The sequence below is a fragment of the Mustela putorius genome, unplaced genomic scaffold (assembly GCF_011764305.1).
Source record: "Mustela putorius furo isolate JIRA1106 unplaced genomic scaffold, ASM1176430v1.1 tig00000083_pilon_pilon_pilon, whole genome shotgun sequence".
Classification (NCBI taxonomy): domain Eukaryota; kingdom Metazoa; phylum Chordata; class Mammalia; order Carnivora; family Mustelidae; genus Mustela; species Mustela putorius.
In genome coordinates, this window is record NW_025421273.1 from 33,571,064 (window position 1) to 33,594,548 (window position 23,485).

Genomic DNA, 23,485 nt, shown 5'->3' on the forward strand with positions numbered 1-23,485 from the left:
TTGGGCAAGTTTTTTGTTGTTGTTGTTTTTGTTGTTGTTTGTTTTTTTTTTTTTGTCTTTTAAAGTTTCCTAACTTTTGTCAAATGCTGATTATAGTAGTTCTCTTATAGGTTTAAATGTGTTACCATGCAAAGACAAAAACCAATTCTTAATCCTTTTTCCATACCATATTCTTGTTATCTTTGAGTTTCTCAGGCAAACAAACAGCATCCACATTCAATCAAATGCTTTGGGTACTTGGGTAATCTTTAATCCAGAACCTTGGGTAATCTTTAATTTCTCCATTTTCAACATAATACACATTGAATCTATCAAGAAGGGCTCTCAGCTTCAACTGCAAGGTCTACTGTCTAATTCTCTCCATGTCTACCACCATTATTCTAGCCCAAGTCAACATCATCCTCTGGTCAGATCTCCTGCTCCCATACTTACACTTCTATAATCCATTCCTTAACTACAAAACAAAACAAAACAAAACAAACAAACAAACAAACAAAAAACCTAAAAAAAAATTTCCTGATTAAAACATTATAATAAATCACCTTTAGAGTTAAAACAAAAATTCCTCTTCTTGCATTATAAAATGCCATATGACCTGGTTCTTCTTTCTGTCTCCAAATTCATGTCTTGGTAGCCTCCCCTTGCTTTAAGAGAGTGGGGCTGACCTAGGTTCCTTTCTTTATCTCAATCATGTAAAGTTCATCTTACCTCAGTGACTTTGTTCTTGCTACCATTCCCTTCATCTAAAATGCTATAATCCCACATGGATATGTCTGGCTCTTTGTGTTCCTGCAATTGGGAGCTCAGATATTACTTCAACAGGAAATGTTCTCCTGAGTTCACCTTCCTGTCTAAAACTTACCTCCTCCCCACAGCATCATCCTCTCACTGGTTGTCACAGTGTGTCATTGCATCATTATGTAATAATTTTTTTTTTCATTATAGGCTTCCTTACAGGTTGTAGGCTCCATGAGAAGTGGGAATTTTCTTTGCTATCCAATGCTGTATCTCCACTCCTAATACAAGTGTGTAGCAGGCGGAGAAGAGAAGCAGAAACCAAGTCATACTAATGTCAGAGATTATACTCTCGTCCATGAACATATATTTAAGACATACATATCAAAATGACTTCCATATTGGACAAGAATTCTTTATATAAATTCCCTAAACTATGGATATATCTGTATCTGTGGATAACAGCACATTTCATTCGGTATCAGCACTTATTTTATATTTACACTATATTCTCTGCTTCATATTTCAATCAAGAGTGCTTCAAAAGCAGTGAAACCAGTGAACAGAGGAAACGTTTAACAAAATTAGTATCTGGGCCCTAATCCCATTTTACCCTATATTTTTTTTAGCAATGAGTAGTTTATTTTAGCTATAAGAAAAGGTATTTTCCCTAAACTACTTGTTCATAATGATCATATCTGTGTTGTAAGATATTTTATTGTGACCTTTTTTTTCCCCTTGCTCAGATATAGCAGATTAAAAAACAAAACCAAAATCAAACACAAAAAAACCTCAGGGTGATTTTATCTTCCTGCTTCCCTTTCCAGGAAGAGTTATTCTTTAAAGCATTAAAGGATTAAAAACTTCTTTGTACTATTGAACCGCCATAAAACAGCTCCCAGTTAAGTGCTTTAAGAAGAAGAGAGTGGTCCAATACCAAAGGAGAAGAAAACTTTCTCAAGTCTTTCCAGGCTACTGTATTAGGTGAAAGGTTTCACAAAACCGTGATTTTGCTGGTTTCTACTCATACACACAATACTCTAGTAGGGAATGGCAACCTTTTTACGCTAAGCTTTTTGCCTTGCAGACAGAATCAATGCCCCGTTGTGACAGACCTACCGTCAGAAAACAGGGTTACTGGGGAGAATCATAACTGACTGCCATCAAAAATGTTGTCTGATGGTAGGTAGACAGCAATTCAGTGGTATTTTGTAAAAGGAGTTATATCCGTGTCCGTTACCATTAGGAAAGAGGAACCAGGCCAGTTCTAAAGCTCTCCAGGCACATAGGATCTCATACCATTGAAAAAAAAAGTCCAAATGTGACTGATACCAGACTTCTTACCAAACTGGGTGAATGAAAAGTGACCTTAATATTTTAATGAAATAAAAGAATAATTGAAACAAAACAGAACAAAATAAAACTACCAAGTTTTATCATAGCTTTAAATAAAATCTTGGTTTCCTTGACTTCCAAAATAAATTTTCTCAAGGTTATTCTGTAGTGGGATTCAATTATATGTAATAAATTTTGTGAAGTTTGTTTCTAAGAATTAATGAATTTCAAACAATAAGTGGTATATTTCTCTTAAACACATTCCCAAACACTGCCAATCGAATGTTCTAATTAACTAAAACTCCTGTTACTGCAAACTCTTTGGCTGTCTGCCATGATTTTTAAATTCTATACCAGTTTTCATGGCACTATATTATAAAAATTTTAAGTGTGTTCAAGCAATTGTTTTGCTTTTTCTATTTGGTTTTCTGAAAACTTTTCTTACCTTGAATTCATTAAGTACATAAATATTTTAAAAATATTCTGCATAAAAAGCACTTGAATCCATAACATTGAAGTTTTAATAATAGTACTGGGTAATGATGAATACAAGTAGAGTCTCATAGTGTTTTTAGGTAATCTGTCTTCCTTAGAAAGATGCTAGAAGGTTTTTCTTTTATAGAAGTTCAAATAAGCTTTCTCCTATAGTATAATTATAATTAATTGGGGAAAAATGGGCTTTGTGTATTTATTGTCACCATATAAAAGCTATTGGTATACAGACTGTCAACCATAGAGAACAAACTGAGGGTTGCTGGAGGAGAGATTGGTGGGGGATGGGCTAAATGGGTGAAGGGCATTAAGGAGGGCTTTTGTGCTGATGAGCACTGGGTGTTGTATGTAAGTAATGAATAGCTAAACTCTATACCTGAAACTAATATTACACTGTATGTTAACTACTTGGAATTTAAATAAAAACTTGAAAAAAAAAAGCAATAGGTATGAAATTAATTATAGAGATTTTATATTAGATGGTTTGTAAGAAGAGTTCAAGATTTGTCTCTGCCTTATAGCAGTTTTCAGTTGAAGACACATTCATGTATATGAATATGAATATAACACATATATATGAGATAAATGAACAAAATAAATATACCAACACATTTATATGTAAAACATTTTATTTGTTAATAGATTTTTCTCTCTTTGGTCATAAAAGTAACAGTTAATATTTAAGTACTATGTGCCAAGCACTGATTGTGCTAAGTACTTTATCTCTTTTATTTACCCAGCAAATTTATGAAATCTGTGCTATTACCATTTTATTGTTTCATGTTCAGGGTAACAAAGCTAGTGGTGTGTTTGAATCAGGATTCAAGCTCTAGTTGTCTGACACAAGAGTTACACTCTTTATGCAAGTAGAATTCATGTAGATGTACATATAAAAACTTTCTTAAGTATCAGACTACTTGAAGTGGATTTATACTACTACAGAGGTTAAGCTGCATTCAGCTTTAGATGATGCAGCGACAGAAAACAAAAAGACAATGAGCAAATAACAAGGGCACGATTTTGTAATTTGCTACCACTAATAAATCAATTGTCACTTAAGTAGGCATTTTTTTTGTTTTTAATTTGCTTGGCAAAAGAATGGGTATATAGTCTCAATGTTTATTTTCCCTAAAATGTTCATGAAATCCAATAGATGAATCTGCCGTATACTCGGATAAACCATCTACAGACAAAATAATGCCTATTTGCTGTTAGACATTTTATAAAGTGATTAAATATGCCAGAAGTAGGAAAATACATAATTTTAGTTTCATTTGTAAGAGATTATGAGGAAGGACCCATGGGTATTTTGTGACTAATTGAGAGGGATAAGACAGATGTGATTTCTTTACTGGTAAGGTTTTTTAGATGAAACAGGATTTTATAAGTTATTAATAACATGATGGTGGTGATGATTGTAAAGATATAGTCAGAGAAACAGAGACATTTCACAGATGGGACAACATTATCAAGTTTGGTGGATTTAAGTAGAGGATCACTCTGTGATGTTTTGAAATTCAGCTTATGCTTTAGTTTTGTAATAAACACAAACAGAAAGTCACTGTCTATTTTAATTAAAAGTGCATCACGAAGAAATTAACAATATGAAGGAACTTAAGGAATTTTTATAATTCCAATATTATATCAACCACAATTATTAATATGGAGAAAACTTCCAAAAGAAGCTGAAATGTAAAGAGAAATATTTTTTTGTCTCTTTTATTTCCATGTAACAGTCTGAACAAATTCTGTTTATAATTTAACTATAAATAAAAGCTATTAAACTCTTTGAGGATTTTTGGTGGAAGGCTTCAAAGTCCTCCAAAATCCATTCTTTATAGCTAGTTAGAGTACAAGGAATCAGTTTTCTAGTTTGAAATACCTATGGCAATACTGTGGATTATTTTTAGTCAATTCTAACTCATGTTATTTTTTAGAACATAAAGGAAGTTTATTGTGTGATAAAATTGAAAATCACAAAATGTGTATTATGTCAGAAAGTGATGGCAGATAAATGTCTGATAAGAATATCTATTATAAAGCAAGATGGAACTGAAATATAATAGACAAGAGCCATTTTAGGAAAATAAATTACATCTTATTCCACATTCTCATGCTCTATCTCTTTGCCTCACATATTATATGCTCTATTTCTGTTCATAAAACGTTATTTAATGCAGTATAAAGGTTCACATTTGCCATTCTGTAGTTCTTTTGCATCGTAGCACAATATTAACTGAAGACTGCCTAGTAATAGGAAAACATGTTCACTGAATTTTTCAAGCAATTTCATTTTCCTTCAGTGACACGCAAAAATAAGACAAAGATTTAGAGTGCCTTATTTGTCGTATGTTCGCTGCTACTGAAAGATGACACTATCTAGTAGTTATTGCAGATTATAGATCATGACCCACTTTGTGATTCTAATTTAACTGTTAAGGTGAACTGGTCAACTCACTAACTACAACCTAAAAGTTGATTTCCAGTTAAGTTTTTAGAGGGACTTTTCCAGTCACAGTTGCCATGAAATGAAGGAAAGAAGGAGGGGAGAAAATGGCAAGGATGGAAAGGAAAGCCAATGAAATAGAAATGAATATGAAGAAAAGAATCGAAGTCTGTTTCTTAAAATATATAAAGAAAAGGAAGGTGTGCGCTTTTGTTGGGAAAACCTGACATTGATCACTTGCATATAGGTGTTTATGAAGGCTAAATGATTGGAGAAAGATGCAATGCCAGTGACTCTGCTATAATGAACAATGAAGTTGGTGATGGTTGACCACCACTCTCATCACAGAGGTGATCGTGATGGAGAAGAAGGAATTTGAAGGATGGTTTTGATTGTAAGGTAGTGACTTTCTCTATCTGTAAATATTTTATGGAAGTGTCAAAGACGTACCATTCAAAAACATATTGTAGGGGTCCCTGGGTGGCTAAGTGGGTTAAGTGTTCCACTCTTGGTTTTGGCTCAGGTCATATCTCAGGGTTCTGGGATTGAGCTTCAGTTGGGCTTCATGCTCACAGGGAAGTCTGTTGGAGATTCTCTCTCCCTCTCTCTGTCCTTTCCCTCCCACCCAACGCACACACTCACTCCCTCTTTCTCTCCCTCTCTCTCTCTCAAATAAATAAATAAATAAATCTTTGAAAAATATATCATAAAGTTTGTTAAGTATAGTAAATTAATTCACACTAAAAGATCTTGGGGAAGGAGACTCTTATGTTTGTAACTCTTCAAGTACAACAATAATATTTATAGAAAGAAATTGATATAGAAGATTATTATCAAAATCAAAGCCTTCCTAAAAGAATAAACATAGGACAAAGCATTCTCTCCAGATGTGTACACACCTATTAACACACTTTCATGTGTTTTGTATCTATGTATACTTTAAGCAAATATATATCAATAATTTCTTTCCTACCATTTCTATAAAAGCAGTAATCCCGTAGACAAGTTCTCAAGTCCACCAACTAGATATAATGAGGGGAAAATGTACTGCCATCTTGTTAATGAGCATGTCAAAATACACTCCTCTAAGATGTCACTGCACTATCAGAAAAGCAAGAAGTAGTCAACTAGTTTTCTCACTAGCTTACAGCACAAAGGAGCATGGAATGACTTGGGTAATGAGAATGAAAATCAAGAAATTTTTAAAATGCACTCAAAGTCCTTAAATTTGCTGTTTTTTTCTTATTTCCTTTTTAAATACCTTTTTGTAATTTATTTCTGAAGAGAATTTCCAAACTTGCATACTCTTTATATATACCTAAAACCACAAAGTAAGTTTTTACTAGATTGATCCCACCTAACAAACACAAATTTGCTCACATCTTTCCCTACTAAGAAAATAGTTTTTAACAACAGGCTTTCCTCATTACACTTTTTTTTAAATTATATACATTTAATTAAAAGATTTATTTATAAGAATCTATTTCTAGTTGCATCACTTGGAACAGGAGAACCTTAAAGTGTAATCTTTCTAGTAAGATGAAAGCTACCCAAGAACCAAGAGTATCATTGGTCCTTCTCGATTCTCAAAGCAATTTAGTTCTGCAACTCTTCTCATGTCGTGGCTGAAATTATCTTTTAATTTTTTGTAGTAAGTAAGGAACCACCTGAAATGACCTCAGTATGTTCTCCCCTCTAAAGAAAAAATCTTCTACATCATAACAATTTTTTTTTTCCACATCATGACAAGTTTTTCTGGAGCTAGCAAAGTCCAACAAAGCAAAAATATAAACAGTTTTGCCTTTTAATACATACAAATATAAGTCCTTATGAAACAGCTTTAACATAAAAGCATAGACTATGATCATACCTACTGGGTTCGATTTTTACTCCACCATCGCAACTGTATAATCTTAGGCAAGTTACTTAGACTTCTGCCTCATTTTTAAGAAAGAAGATATGGTCCATGTATACAATGGAGTATTATGTCTCCATCAGAAAGGAGGAACAACCAACTTTTATATCAACATGGATGGGGCTGGAGGAGATTATACTGAGTGAAATTAAGTAAAGCAGAGAGAGTAAATTATATGGTTTCACTTAGTTGTGGAGCAAAAGGAATAACACAGAGGATATTGGGAGAAGGAGAGGAGAAGTGAGTTGGGGGAAATCAGAGGAAGAGACAAACCATGAGAGACTGTGAATTCTGAGAAACAAACTGAGGGTTTTGGAGGGGAGGGGGGTAGAGGGTTGGGTGAGCCTTGTGGTGGGTATTAATGAGGGAACATATTGCATGGAACACTGGGTGTGTTGCATAAATAATGAATCCTGGAACACTGGAAAAAAATAAATTAAAAAACAAACAAACAAAAAATAACTTACTTATTAGAAGTATAATTAATTAGAATAAGCATTAATAAGTTATTATATATTAAACAAGTTAATATGTGGAATAGTGCCTGGTATGTAATAAGTTCTCAGTAAATGTTAGCTGTTATTTTAAATGCAAAAATCTTTATTTTACAAAAGTAGTGATAGACTACCTTAAACCACCTGCTGATTAAGGGAATTTAGGTGCTGAGTAACTATTAATTCCTTCTCACCCTTCCCCATTTAATAGCAAATATCATTTGAAAGTTAATAGTTTGTCTCCCTGAAACAACTGTATTACAATGACTCTTAAGCAATCAATCAGATAAGCTTAGAAATCTTAACCACTATATCTATGCTAGATTTTAAAAATATTAATATTTCCACTTATTTATGTAGAAAGTTTGGGGGGATATAAAACAAAGAGTATGCTTCTATATTTCTATTTAACTGGCATAATAATATTTAATTCCAGGGAATTAAAATAAATCCTAGTTTGCATATATAAGCATATGTGTACATAAGGCACTTTTAAGACTGTTACAAGCATGGCTAAGTTGTAATAAATCACCTCTAAATGCCAAATTCCTCAGAGAAGAGAATTTTTCACAATGTAAATTGCTTTTAACTCATGGCTTGAAATTCCCAAAGAAGACTATTCTAGGGTCTAGTGGGGGAAGTTCACATCCACAATTCATGGATTTCCAATTCAAACTCCTGAGGAAACACGGTCAACTACCTTGGGAAGAAAAATGCACAGCAGTTAATGATCTGCAGTTAATTTTTTGTTCCACTTCTGTAGCATACGAAGCCCAAGACAAGACATGAAGAGTGAACCATTTGAGGGTGAAAGGGAGAGATGGATTTAAAAGGTGAGGAGGTGAAATTGGGGTGGGAGGAGGTCAAACACATCTGATTTGATCCATTCAAGCAACTTTCTTTCATTTTCTTCCATCTCTTATGTCAGTTGATGTCTGTGATGCTTCATTATAATATAATTTCTTATTATTCTGTACTCTTCAGTAATAGTAGGAGATGTATTGTCCTTACTTCTTCAGTTATATAAGCTACTGGCCATATGCTTATAACCTATCCTGCATAGCTAAATTCTGATAGATACTCAAAAAAACAAAAGTTGTTTCTTTCTATGGGGTTGGACTTTGCTCATCTAGTATTACTTACCTAGATAAATAAAGACATGTATTTTCTTTTCATTGCTTCTAAATCAGCCAATAGTAGAACTGAATATTATCTTAGGGGAGGGTCTTGGTGGTCAACTATTTTCACAATGATCCTGGGTTGTTCTTTATTATGATTATGTATTTAATGGCTTTAAAGGAAATCTGCATTTGTTAGGCTAAGAATGACGTCTGTTTTTATCTTATTGAAAAATTAGTGCTTGACCTAGTCACCAACCTGACAAATGGTTGGTGTTCTCTAATTATCTATTAACTGAGTGAATAATTGAAAAGGACAAAATGAATGGATACTTCTGAAAAGGTATTTATCCATTTTTCTGAAACATGACTCATGATGGGAATTCATTAATTCAAAATGAATCAATTGCAAAAGATACTTAATACTTCTTACCATGACAATAGTCTTCTATCTTTTAATTTTAAATTTGACTACTTTTTTTTGTTTTACACTCTATATGTCTTACTAATGAGGTCATTTAGTTTATCTGCAAATAAATCAGTTGAACTCTATTTTTATTCTTATACCCCTTCTTTGACCCATTAAAAATATTTGCAACGAGTATTTAGGAAAGAGGAATAGAAGTAAGTCATGGGAAAGTTGAGGTTAGGACTATTGGACTTTTGCTTTTTAAGGAAAATGTGTTTCCCCCAAATTCATATGCTGAATCTTAAACTCCAAATACGAAGGTATTAGGGTCTTTGTAAGGATCCAGCATGTAAGGGTCTTTGGCAGAGCCCTCATGAGTGGGATTAAATGTCCTTTTAAGAGAGTCCCCACAAAGCTCCCTAGCCCCTTCTACAATGTGAGGACACAGGGAAAACAAAACAAAACAAAACAAAACAAAAACTGACAATCTGCAACCTAGAAGGAGACCTTCATCAGAATTTGACTATGCTGGTACTCTTTGAACTTTTAGCCTCCAGAATTGTGAGAAATAAATTTCTGTTGTTTATAAGCTACTCAGACTGTGATATTTAACTCTATTTTACTAAAGCAGCCTGGAGAGATTAAGACACCCAAATGTTACAACATATTGTCTAACCACACAAATTTGCGTTTATATATCCCATTCATTTATTTGTTCATTAATTCAGCAAATATTTCTTTTAAGTACTATGCTATACTGGAGACAAAGTAGTCAGGAAACAGATAAAATATTTGCTGTTATGGAATTGATGCAACATAAATATGTTTGTAATACCTGAAATAGCAATATGGTATTGGGGAAAATGACCATATATAGAAACTTAAGATATAACTGAATTCCAGGGCACCTGGGTGGCTCAGTCAGTTAAACATCTGCCTTTCGCTCAAGTCATGATTCCTGGTGAGATCCTGAGTTAGAGTCCTGCATTGGGCTCTTTGCTCAGCGGGAAGCCTGCTTCTCCCTTTCCCTCTGCCCGCTGCTCTGCTTACTTGTGCATTCTCTCTCTCATAAATAAATAAATAAAACCTTTAAAAATTTTAAACAAGACAATTGAATCCTTCCTCTGGTACTGTAATACTAATAATATTAAAATAATAAAATTAAAAATTTTCTTCCCATATAAGATTGTACTCCTCCTTTTTTAATCTCTGATCATCTTGTACTACCCAGCCAAGTTCAGGTGCTCCTTCTACCAGAGCAGGACAAAAAGGAAACAAGAAGGTTATAGTACAAACTGGGTATATTTCTAAGCCTACCAGTGATTAGACTGAGATATTTTACTTTATTTGCATTTGAGGGGTGATTGTTTTTATTACCCTCCTGAGCCTCTGTTCCATCCAATAAATCTGTACAAATTGTGTCCTTAAAAAAAAAAAAAATTATTTCTTTATTTTAGACAGAACAAGAGAACATGAGGGGGACAGGAAGAGGTAGAGGGAGGATCTCAAGTAGATTCCACTCTGAGTGTGGAGCCCATTGCGGGCTCCATCTCAGAACCCTGAGATCATGACCCTGATATCATAACCTAAGCTGAAACCAAGAGTCGGACTTAACTGACTGCACCACCCAGGCATCCCAAATTGTATCCTTTTCAAGGGTGCCCAGTAACTGAGTGGGAGTGGCCATGATACCTAGCTAGCTTCAGTTGTGCTTGGCAAACTCTGAGCTCCAGCATGGGGCTGCATCAGCAGGAAGGACTTGTCCTTGCAATTGACCATCCAAGAGGAAGCATATGTTTCCTAATGGTCTGCCTAGAGAAGTTTCTTTTTAGTATCTATCCACCTAGATTGAGTACAGTGTTCTAACACAAAGTTACTTTGCGGTCTAGTGGTAACCCTACTGAAATTGCCACTTTTTCCTCCAGAAGCTTGCCCAGTATTCTCATTATCTTTATTCAACTTTTTTCTTTTTAAAGATTTTATTTATTCATTTGAGAGAGAGAGGGAGCGTAAAAGGGAGTTTTTAGGCTAAACACGCCCAGTTTTTAGGCTAAACACACACATGAACACATGCACATGAACAGGTAAATAGGAACAATTTCAAGAAGACACACCTTTGGAGATGATATATTTATGTATTATATACATATACTAAATATGTGAGAATGAATTAAGTTATTTTTATATATAATTATATAATACAGTAACTATACGAGGATTAATTAAAACACTGATTCATTGATTTCTGGGGGGTTACTGAACAAGTCAACTCAGAGGAAAACATTAAAGTGAGATAAAGAGGAGCCTGGGTGGCTCAGCTGGTTAAGCATCTCCCTTTGGCTCAGGTCTTGATCCCAGGATCCTGGGATTGAGCCCTGCATCCGTCTCCCTGTTCTTCGGGAAGCCCCCTTCTCCCTCTCCCACTCCCTCTCCTTGTGTTCCCTCTCTTGCTGTGTCTTTTCTATGTCAAATAAATAAATAAAATATTTAAAAAAATTAAAATCACTATAAACATTCATTGCCATTGTGGGTAGAGGACCTTACAGCTATTGGACTGTAGCCTGAGCGTTGATCACCCTCAGTCCTGAGTTTACGCATCCTATGACCAAAGAATGCACTGGAGCCCTTCAGTGATCTTTCCAAACTTAAAACTCCATAGTTTCAGGGGCGCCTGGGTGGCTCAGTGGGTTAAAGCCTCTGCCTTCGGCACAGGTTGTGATCCCAGGGTCCTCGGCAGGGAGCCTGCTTCCTCCTCTCTCTCTGCCTCCCTCTCTGCCTACTTGTGATCTCTGTCTGTCAAATAAATAAATAAAAATCTTTTAAAAAAAACAAACAAACGAACAAAAAAAACTCCATAGTTTCAGAGTTAGGAATGGTAAGCAGGAGGGGAAAAGAAAGAAAGAGAGAGAGAGAGAGAAAGAAGAATAAGAAAGAAAGGAAGGAAGAAAGCAAGCAATCAATCAATCAATCAAAGTTGAGGACTGAGAAAACAAGAAAGTGACCAGGATTTTGATTTGGCAGAGAAACTGTATACAAAGGCATTTTAAATGTAAGGGCAAAAGTAAAGCCTGGTAAAAAATAAGCTGAAAGGCATGTTAAAAATTATGAGTTTTTCTGATCCAAACCCATTCCAGCTGGGCAGTGCTAACCCAGAAGTAAGCAAGAGCTTTCCACAGACAGGAGCTCCAGGAGAGACTTTTCTAGAGAAAAGGTGAAAGTAAAGTAAGGAAAATATTGACTGGCTGTTGCTTAAAGCCCAGCTGGCTATTTGTGATGGGTTGTCCTTAGGTTTCCACTTGAAATTTTGAGGCATGACATTTCAGTTTGCTTACACAGGTCATCATGGTATCAGCCTCCCTCCTCCCATCTCAATAGCCTCCTTGTTTAATTAAATTAACAGTCGTTAATTAAGGAACAGTGAGAAGCTTACTTTTATAAAATAAAGGATCACTTTAAAAGCAGGCACCTGCCCACATCACCAAGTAAAATGCAGATTATATAAAAGTTATAATTTATCTGAATTTTAAAATATAACTCGTACTGGGTATAAATTAAGCATCTTAAAATTAGAGTTAGTGCTGCATAATGTATGCTCACAGGTTTGAGAGTAAATGCTCTTGTCATTACTTTTAGAGGAAATCCTGAAAGATACTTGGGAGTCAAAGACTGGCCACTGTGATTACTAGGACTATTATTTCTGGTTGTCTCATCAGCAGTAAGATTGGACACACTGTAATGAATGTGAGTTAGTGGAATCATAATGAAATGAATTTGGAAAGCTGTCCCCTAAAGTTTCCCTGCTTGATTTTTCTCTTTCTTACTTGTTAATCCCCAGAAAGCCCTGCAAATAATTATTCATGTGTAAAGGACTGAAGAGAAGGGATTGTGTGAGAGAGGACATTGGGACTGCCTCTAAATGTCTCATTTTGCATACCTAAATCAGTTTCCCTCTCTGTCTCTCAGAGTCATCAGGAGAATAATTGAAATGTTTTGGAAACACCTACCCATTTCAAGTTGCAAAGGCTTTATTACTTTGGCAAGTGCTCCTTTGGCTACAGCAAATCTAAAATGTGAATTGGAGAAATGTGGTAGTGTTTGCAAAATCCATGCTGCTAAATTGTTTCTTTAAATAAAATCGAAGTCAGCAAAAATGTGATTCTACAGCTGCTGTTTCACAGTGAGTTCCACAGACTTATCAGATTTGAAGAATTCCTAAGCTTTTAAAGGAGAATCCACTTCTGTATTGTTAATGATTCCTTTGTTTCATATTCAAATGAAAAGAAAACTAGTTTTTACAAATCTTTGACTTTCTTGGAAGTTGATGACATGGGGGGGGGGGGGGGGGGGGGGGGGGGGAGGAGAAGAGCAATGTTCCTCTCTGGGACATCTATAAAGTCAAGCCTGAATTTTTTGCATGGAATTTATGTGAATATTACATCAAGCTTTTTAAAAATGTGGTTGGCACTAAGTCTTTGGTTTATTATAAATTGGCTTCCACATGAAATGCTTTATATAGTATAATAAATTGATTGCCACTGTATATTGGTTTGTGTTTGTAATATATTGGATTGACTGAATAATAAATCTTTCTTTTCAGCAATTACTTTTATTGGTGTGAGTAAATTATATTGGTTTCACAGTGAGCCAAAATGTTTTGCATCTAAATTATACTGTCTTGGTCAGGTGATGCTGAGTTTAACATTTAATTTAAAGATTGGAGGAAAATATATATATGAATATTGTTTCTCTTATGATAATTTCATCATTTTTTATAGATAACAATAGTTCACTCCAAAGTCTCATGTTAAAGTTGAAGAGATTTAAGTTACATAAATCTTTTCATATTCTATGCCAGTTCATGTTTCAATTTTTGGTATAGAAGATGTAGAATGTATTTTATTGTTAGCCAGCACTCTGATCAAGTTGTGTGATACACAAGAGATCACATTCAGCGCAATATAAGGCAGAGCATTCTAAGAATTACAGCTTTTCAAAAATGATAGAAATTTCTTCAAATCTTAAGATAATGAGTCTCTAATACAAAATGGTTGTGTTTAATACCAATATGATAGTGTATTATAGTTGGAATTCTTGCGCTTGTTAAAAGTTTGAGTTTTGTGGCTTTTCAAGTTCTTTAAAATGGAAAGATGCTATCAAAAAACAGGTTTATAGAATTCTAAAATTTTTATTACCACTTTTTATTTAATTCTTGCAACTAGAGTGATTAAACAACTGCTTTGTGCTTTCAAGTTGTTTGCAATCTAACATAGTAACTAGAAGCATATATGGAAATAAATGACTAAAATTATAACACAGAAAGAAGTACCTGTGATGAGGAAAGACAAGTTGTCTGTGTGGTTCAAAATATACTCAGTTTAGGGTGTGATCGGGTCTCCAAGTGGACAGGTCAGGTGGATATAAGGTCTAGAGATTAGGTAAGAATTTGGGAGTGGAGTTGAAGACTTTCAGCAAACTGAAGATTTAATAGAGCATGAGAGTATAAAGGAAGGATATAGAAAGAGGTTAGGGTTGGAGGACCAGAGATAAATGTGGACAATTAAGCCTCAGGCAGATGAAAAGAACTATGTATGACATCGGTAATTACCTCCTTACACTCATTCTCCTATATTTTGTGTCAGAAATTCTTTTTTTTTAATTGTGTTATGTTTGTCACCATACAGTACATCATTAGTTTTTGATGTAGTGTTTCACAGTCCATTGTTTGCATACCCAGTGCTCCATATGCAAGCCATGCCCTCCTTAACATCCATCACCAGGCTCACCCATACCCTCTTCCCTCTAAAACCCTCAGTTTGTTTACCAGAGTCCATAGTCTCTCATGGTTAGTCTCCCACTCTTTTTTCTTCCCCTTCACTTTTCCTTTCCTTTTCCTAATGTCCTCCATGCTATTCCTTATGTTTCACAAACTAGTGAAGCCGTATGATAACTGACTTTCTCTGCCTGACTTATTTCACTTAGCAAAATCTTCTCCAGTCCCATCCATGTTGATACAAAAGTTGGGTATTCATCCTTTCTGATGGCTGAGTAGTATTCCATTGTTTATATGGACCACAATCTTCTTTATCCATTCATCTGTTGAAGGGCATGTGGGCTCTTTCCGCATTTTGGCTATTGTAGATGCCGCTATGAACATTGGGGCACATATGGCCCTTTTTTTTTTCACTACATCTGTATCTTTGGGGTAAATACCCAGTAGTACAATTGCTGGATCATAGGGTAGCTCTGTCACAACAACCTCTATCAAGACAAGTCTCCAAAGGCAAGGGAAACAAAAGTGAAAATGAACTTTGGGGAGTTCATTAAGATAAAAAGCTCCTACACAACAAAGGAAATAACCAAAACACAAAGAGGCAATGCACAGAATGGGAGAAGATATTTGCAAATGATACTACAGACAAAGGCCTGATATCCAAGATTCATAAAGAACTTCTCAAACTCAGTGCCCAAAAAACAATCAAGTCAAAAAATGGACAGAAGACACGAACAGACCCTTCTCCAAAGAAGACATACAGTTGGCTAACAGACACATGAAAAAGTGTTCATCATCATTAGCCAACAAGGAAATTCAAATAGGAACTACATTGAGATACCACCTTAGAATGGCAAAAATCGACAAGGCAATGAGACAAATGTTGGAAAAGTTGTGGAGAAAGGGGAACCCTCTTACAATGTTGGTAGAAATGGAAATTGTATAGCCACTTTGGAAAACAGTGTGGAGGTTCCTCAAAAATTAAAAATATAAATTCTTTCCATTTAGCTAGACTCTTAGCTACCTGCATAGAAGCACATTTCAATGTGACTAAGTGTCTTCTAGTGAGATACGAACGGAAGTGAAATATACAACTTCCAGATACTGTTTTTTAAAAAGATTTTATTATCTAAGAGAACATGTTCATGAGCAGCGGATGGGGCAGAGGAAGAAGGAGCAGGGAATGATGAGCAGGCACTGGATCCCAGGGCCCCTAGCATCATGACCTGAACCACAGGACCCATAGGCCACAGGACCTGTAGGATCATGACCTGAACCACAGGACCCATGGGGTCATGACCTGAGCCAAAGGCAGACGCTTAGCTGACTAAACCAGGCACGTCCCAGATTTCATTTTTAAAAGGAAGTCACTTCTGCTCCATTCTCCCTGACCAGGAACTGGCCCATACTTGATGGCACAGAGGGAAACTGCTTGTTGAGGATTCCAGGGTTAACCTGGTTCCTGGTGCTTTCTCATGGAGTAGAGCACCATAACTACTCTGAACTACCTATCTCTAAAGTATGTGCCCCAAATTTTGTATCATCTTTAAGCTCTGTTTTGGGGGGTCCAAGTTTGCCACAATTTAAGTTGTACTATAAATAATGCAAATATTAAAAATAAATAATAAATAAAAAAGACTGAGCCATTGTGGCACCTTAAAACACATTTAATAATCTGAAAGTATAAAAACTAATTGGGCTTTTTTTTTTTAGGTCGATATTTAAAATTTTTATTAGTTGATATTTTGGCATGACATGTGGCCAAGATCATTTTAAATCTTTTTAAAATGTATCAGTTTCTTTGGAGCCTAGTGGAAAGGTTCACCAAACTAGCTGTGCATCAGAATTACCTGGCAAACTTTTAACTCACTGAGCCTTTTTTTTTCTTTTCAAGATTCTATTTATTTACTTGACAGAGAGAGATCACAAGTAGGCAGAGAGGTAGGCAGAGAGAGAAGGAGGAAAGCAGGCTCCCCGCTGAGCAGAGAGCCCGATGTGGGGCTCCATCCCAGGACCCTGGGATCACAACCAGAGCCCAAGGCAGAGGCCTTAACCCACTGAGCCACCCAGGTGCTCTGACTTGGCAAACTTTTAATTGCTCAGAGTTTCACACACATCCTTAAGGGAATTCTCATTGAAATCTATAAATAAAGGTTAAATATTTATGTCCTATGTTGTAGAACAAACACCACTGATAAGTAGCTTACCAGAGAGGTTTCTTTGGAGCAGTTATTTATAAAAATAGACAAAGATTTCCTAGACAAACATAACCCATAATGGGTTTGCCATGGATGGCAACAACAGTGTGTTATAAAATAGTATTCAGGGCAAAACCTAAATAGGAAAAAAAGCCTCACTTTATACAGTTAAATTCCCATAAAACACATTTGTTAAGAAGCATTATCACTATGAGTAGGGCATCACATATCAAATGTAGAAATTGTTTGAGATATACAGAAAAATCAAAATGACGCATGTGCATGATACTTCAAACCCATAAAAAATAAAATAAATTGATCAGACATTTAATTAATAAATAGAGATCAAATATTGAAACCTTTGAACATAGACAACAATCCATATTTAACCATTTAAAGAACTAATTAAAAAGAAATTATTAGATACCACATATTGTAAAAAAGAGCATTCTGTACTCTAGCTATAGCACAGCCATTGATTTTAAAATTATTGTTTTATATTATATATGTTTTTATATATAATATATTATATATAAATATATTTATATTATTTTATATTATATACCAATTTTATTGTTTTATATTGTTATATATTTTATAAGAAATTTATCAAATCATCATCACTCTTGCATGCTTTTTGAATTTAATTCTACTTCACTAAAATTGGTTTCTATCTTTCTCTATCACTGTAAACTGTGGTGTGCTAAGCTTTACTGTACTGAAGTGATTTTTATGGCTCCTGTATATGATGGTTATCTATGTTTACCTGAAATATTTTTTTTTAATTTCTCTAATAAGCACTGTCAATTTTAGAATGATTAATTTGCAGCCAAAATTGTTATATAAGATCATGAATGTAAATTAAATTTTTACAGTTTGCAATTTTCACTACAACACTAAAATATGATAATATATTCCAGGCTTTCACAAGATTTTTGTTGTTACAATGTTTTTGTAAAAAACAAAAATAAAAACAAAAACAAAACAAAAAAAAACCCAAAAAGCAAATAAACAGAAAAAACATTTCAAATAGGGATTATGAATTTTCAATTAGTTTTGTTTTAACAAATGTACAATCAAAATTTGTATATTTGTCTTTCATTTCTGAATTGTCGTAATTTATTTTGAATGAGTTTCTTCATCTTATTAAACAGTTCCATGGAATGAAGTCATGTCAATCAGACAGTAACTTTGATTTGAACTATTTGTGTTTACTCCTAAGATCAAAAACTTGTGTCTCCACATATGTTAAAATTATTAGTGAAAAAGCTGACACAGATTTAGTTATCTAAAATCACACTTCTAAAGGTCTATAACTGTGCTATCTAATAAAATACTCATTAGCCACATGTGACTGTTTAAATTTAAATGAAATGAAATGAAAAAATCCCATACCTCGGTCTCATTAGCTACATTTCAGGTACTCAATAGCTACATTTGCCTAGTGACTACTGTACTGGATAACATAGAAAGAGAATATTTTAATTGTTGCAGAAATGTTCCTTGGACATGTTTTTTCTCAAAAACATGAATTTTCAGCAGTCTATTTATCCCATTGTCTTACCCTAAATTTTAAGTCTGTATAGTACAAATTATTTTTCTGTGGAAAAATAGTTCCAAGGCATGGTACACTGAGTGTGAAGTATTTGAATTTTGTGGTAATGAAGTAATGGACTTTTTTTTTAAGGCAAAATGCTGGGCAAAGTTAAATAGCTTTAGGATAGCAGGACTCCATATAGCCCTAATAAACTTAATGTGTGTGAACAGTTTGGCTCATAATATACAGGGGTATATTATGTAATGTCTCTTAAATTTATATGACTACAGGATCTCCACATTTTCTTTGTTCTTTTGAAGAGTCTCTTAGAATATCACATGTGAGATATATTATTTTAACAACTATCGAAGAAATAAGCTTTCAAAATATATTTTGGAAAAGATTTGCTTAGATAAGGCCAAATCATGAGAACATTTATATTGTGCTCATTTTAGGCAATTATGATTCTATTTTATAAAATTCTTTACTGCATTACATTACTGGCTATACATAACCTTTTGTGGTCTATATTAGCAGGTTAAAAAATGAACTGCCTAAGATAGAAACCAATTTATCACAATACATTACTATTCATTAAATAAATAGACTGTATTTCTAGTAGGATATAATAATGATTTATTTCAATTTACAGAATCAGTAAGAATAGTACACTACTTACAGATCTTCTGACCAATTCATGCTTACCTTGTTTTTCCTTAAATTTCCTCAAAGTTTACTTCCTCATGAAATCTTTTAACTTTTTTTCCCCCAACTATTCTATCACTTTCAGTAGCTGATATTGTATTGCTAAAATCTTACTATGTCTTAGACAAATACTAGTCTTTTCATACTATCTTTTTTTTTTTTTTTTAAGATTTTACTTATTTGACAGACAGAGATCAACAAGTAGGCAGAGAGAGAGAGGAGGAAGCATGCTCCCTGCTAAGCAGAGAGCTTAGCAGCTCTCTGTGGGGCTTGATCCCAGGACCCTGGAATCATGATCCGAGTCAAAGGCAGAGGCTTTAACCCATTGAACCGCCCAGGTGCCCCCATACTATCTTTGCTTTATCTTTTCACTATTCCTTAGAAAGTCAAATGTCTTTACCCATTTTATGGATGGTAAATCTGGTACTTGAAATGATTCGTGTGTCCATGTACACAGCTAGCCAGAGGGAGTCATGGGTTTTGTTCCACGATCTTTCTGACTCCAAAGACCAACGATGTTCCTTCCAGTGTTTTATATTGTCCGTCAAGTCTTACATGGTTATTTCCTTTTTGCTGACACATTTTTCCTTGGCTGGGTGATAAAGTCCCTAAATATTCCAGAGTTTTTAACATGTATTCCCTAGCTTTATGTATGCATCATGCTTCAGGCTCTGCACCTCTGTTCTTGATTGTTTTTCCAAAAAGAATGACCACCACCCTCCATCTTAACCTGTTTCCACATTAATCAGAGATGTGTGTAACTTCAAGACGTGAGGATTGCATGGCACATGCTCCCCTTTCCTGTCTGCCAAGCCAGCTGAAACCAGTTTGGTTCTTCACCCACTGCATTACTCCAACTTCCATTTCTGCCTCCCCTCTCCCACTCCTGGAGAACATTATGATTACATCAGGCCTAACAGATACACTATACAGATGATTCTGGATAATCTCAGCTGATTTGCAACCTTAAATCATCTGCAGTCTTCATTCACCTAACATATTGACAAGTTCCAGAGATAGGTACGTGCACATCTTTGTAAGGCCCTCATTCTACCTAACACAGGGAAGGAGATGTCTAAGCACATTCTGTCTTTTCACTCCTGAATGAAATGTCTGCAATTTGGTGTAAGCATTTAGTTTTTCTCCTTTTGCATGATAGTGAACAAGTCCAGACAATCTCAGGAAAACCTGATCACATGCTATATGTTTCCTTTTACTAGGCATAGACAACATGAATGACAGAGAATGTACAATTGCCGAGCCACTTACTTTCCACTTGAGTTTGTAAAGTGCGCATGACATGATTGCATAGAGAATACCTACTTAAAAACCTCATTTTACTATTGCTTACTTATGCATCAATATTAGTGTAAGGCAAAATGCAATACCTATTTTCTCATTTGAATGTTTCTGTTTGACAGATTAGTAATCTAAATGGTAAGAATGACTTTGCTCAAAAGGCAAAACAAGTTAGTTTTATCTTGAAAGAAAAAAAATTTGACATATGTATTTATTTACTCCTTTATTTATAAGAAACTAGAATTTGGCAATCTTCACTCTCATTTCCCAGCTGTTGAACTGTGCTAATCCGAGGTAAACTTGTTTCCACTTTTACAAAATCCCCTTCACTCTGTTCCTGAGTTAGAGCAGACCAGAAGAACTTGTAGAAGATTTAGAGATGGAAGCAAAAACCAAAAGTTTTAGGAATTTGTTTCCATAGATCCTGGGAAATAGGTGTGCTGCCAGGAAGTGTCCCATGGTAGGCTTTGCTGTGGGTATTGAGAAAATTGCCATGTCGGCACCTCATATCCTCGTTAAACCAACCAACCAATTGCTTGGCTACTTTAACCTGTGGATAAGGATTTTACTGATTGAAAGCTGAGCACAAGCAGAGAAGGAAAAAGGGACCTATCCGCCCAGTTCTGCCATGGATTATTCTTTAATAATCTCTCTGAAGGTTGTCTCAGTTCCTTTTGTTGCTCTTTGCGTTCATCATTTTTGCAGCTAAAAGTGAGTCTTCTTTGACAGGGTTTTGAGACTTTTGTTCTCTTGGCTGAATGTGCCTGCATGCTTTGTATCTTGAAAGGTCTTTAAATTTTTAGTTATCTGTTTAATTTTTCCCTGAGAATACACTTTTTCGAAATAACTTTAATTTTCATTTCTAGATACTTTATAGAGAGAAGAATTATTTTTATGTGTCCTGTCTGCCATCTTCCTGAAGTTCAGTTTTGATATTTATTGAAAAAACACACTTTTCTTTTAAAAAGTAATTATGAAATGAAGTAGCTGTAGTATATGAAGTGCCCCACAGCTTTCTCAGTCAATTAAAATAATGATCACTTGGGCAAACTGTTAATTTGGTTCTTTAAGTTGACAATATTTGTCTCCAAAATATCACATACAAATCGAAGTGCTAAATGTTTTCATAAATGAGTTTGAAATTTAACTTTATTTTGAATACCTGAGATGAGCATCTATTATTCCCACCTTATTTTCATTGATTTAAAGAATGTAAAATGAATTAAATCCTATGTAGAATATTCTGTGACTTAAATATTCACCTGAATAAATTGTACCTCAGAAGATTGAAAATTGTATTGCAATCATTATCCTTTTTGGTGATGTCACTTAATGCCAATGAAAGTTCACTTTGTATTGATGCTTGGGATCTAGATCTCCTTCATAGACTGATAACTTCACAACTGATTAGCTATACATTTTTGCTTAGACATTAAAATAAATAAGATTACTATATTCATTACCTTGTTCAACTACTGCCATTTATTGTGAATACAAAATATGTAAAAGCTCAATATCAGAATCATCATTAAGTATTTTTTTAAGATTTTATTTTTTATTAGACACAGAGAGAGAGATCACAAGTAGGCAGAGAGACAGACAGAGGGAGAGAGGAGGAAGCAGGCCCCCTGCTGAGCAGAGAGCCAGATGCCAGGCTCAATCCCAGGAGCCTGAGATTATGACCTGAGCCGAAGGCAGAGGCTTAACCCACTGAGCCACCCAGACGCCCCATCATTAAGTATTTTAAAGACCATAGATACCAAAACATAACTTCAGAACTACTGATTGAGCAGACATCACCATTCCCTATTCATCCAGTTATCTATGTATCTATCTATCTATCATCTACCTCTATATCTGTAACCTATCTTTTTTCTGATCACTTACTATTTAAAGTAGTGAATCAGTATAGACTTCAGATGAACTGTATAGCAATATCAGTCCCCCTTTGTGGAAGAGGATGTGTGAGTGTGTGTCACATTAAGACTGGAAAAACATAAATGCCATCATTCTTCCTCTCCTTCATTCCTTCCTGTCTTCCTTTTCTCCTTCCTCTCTTGCATTTCTCCCTTTTTGGGGCAAGTACTGAAAATATTCTAGAAGTTTCCTTACTGAATTCCCCTAAGTTACACTAGCCACAACCGGACCAAATACTGATTACCAGTAAATCAGATGGAACCAAGGCAACTGGCTAAACTTCAGTTATCCAGGCTTTACACATGGACAAAGGAGAGGTTAGCTTTCCTAGTTATACACTGGCAAGTTTGACAAACAAACAAGAACTCCAGCAAAGCAGACAGCTAAATGGATGTAGACAATGATTAACCATTTTTACATTAACATTTTCTCACATTTGTCTTTGTATGACTGATGTTTACAACCATACATAACATAAGTGAAAAGCTTCTTAAGTTTATTCTGACTGTATAGTGAAAATTTATGAGGGTGCCTGGGTGGCTCAGTCAGTTAAGCGTCTGACTCTTGATGTCATCTCAGGGGTCCCGAGGTCCAGCCCCCACCCCCCATTAGGCTCTGTATTCAGCAGGGAGTCTGCTTGAGATTCTCTCTCTCCCTCTTCCTGTGTTTATCCCTACTGTTCTCCCTCAACTCCCTCTCTAAAATAAATAAATAAATCTTTAAAGAAAAAAAAATTAAAAAACTTTTATGTTCAGGCTGCTCTGCCACCTCCTTTAAAAATAGAATAGAATTCACCATCAATTTCTAAGTTGATACTTAGTGAAGTGTTCAATAAAATACTGAAGATGAATATAAGGAAATAAGGAAATGATTCTACCACACTATTTGACCAACACAAAAATACCTTCTGCAGTCCACTTCAGATCCAGAGAACCTTAATTTACATAGTAAGGAAGTTCCAAAACTGGCATGAAGTGTAGTTTTGCCAGAGATTTAGAATATGTGCCAAACAGTTGTTGAACTCTTCTAAGAGTGATTAAGGAAAAATCTTCTTCTCCAAACGCTACCCTACTAAGCTTGATCAAAATTTGGCCAGAGGATACCACAGAAATTTC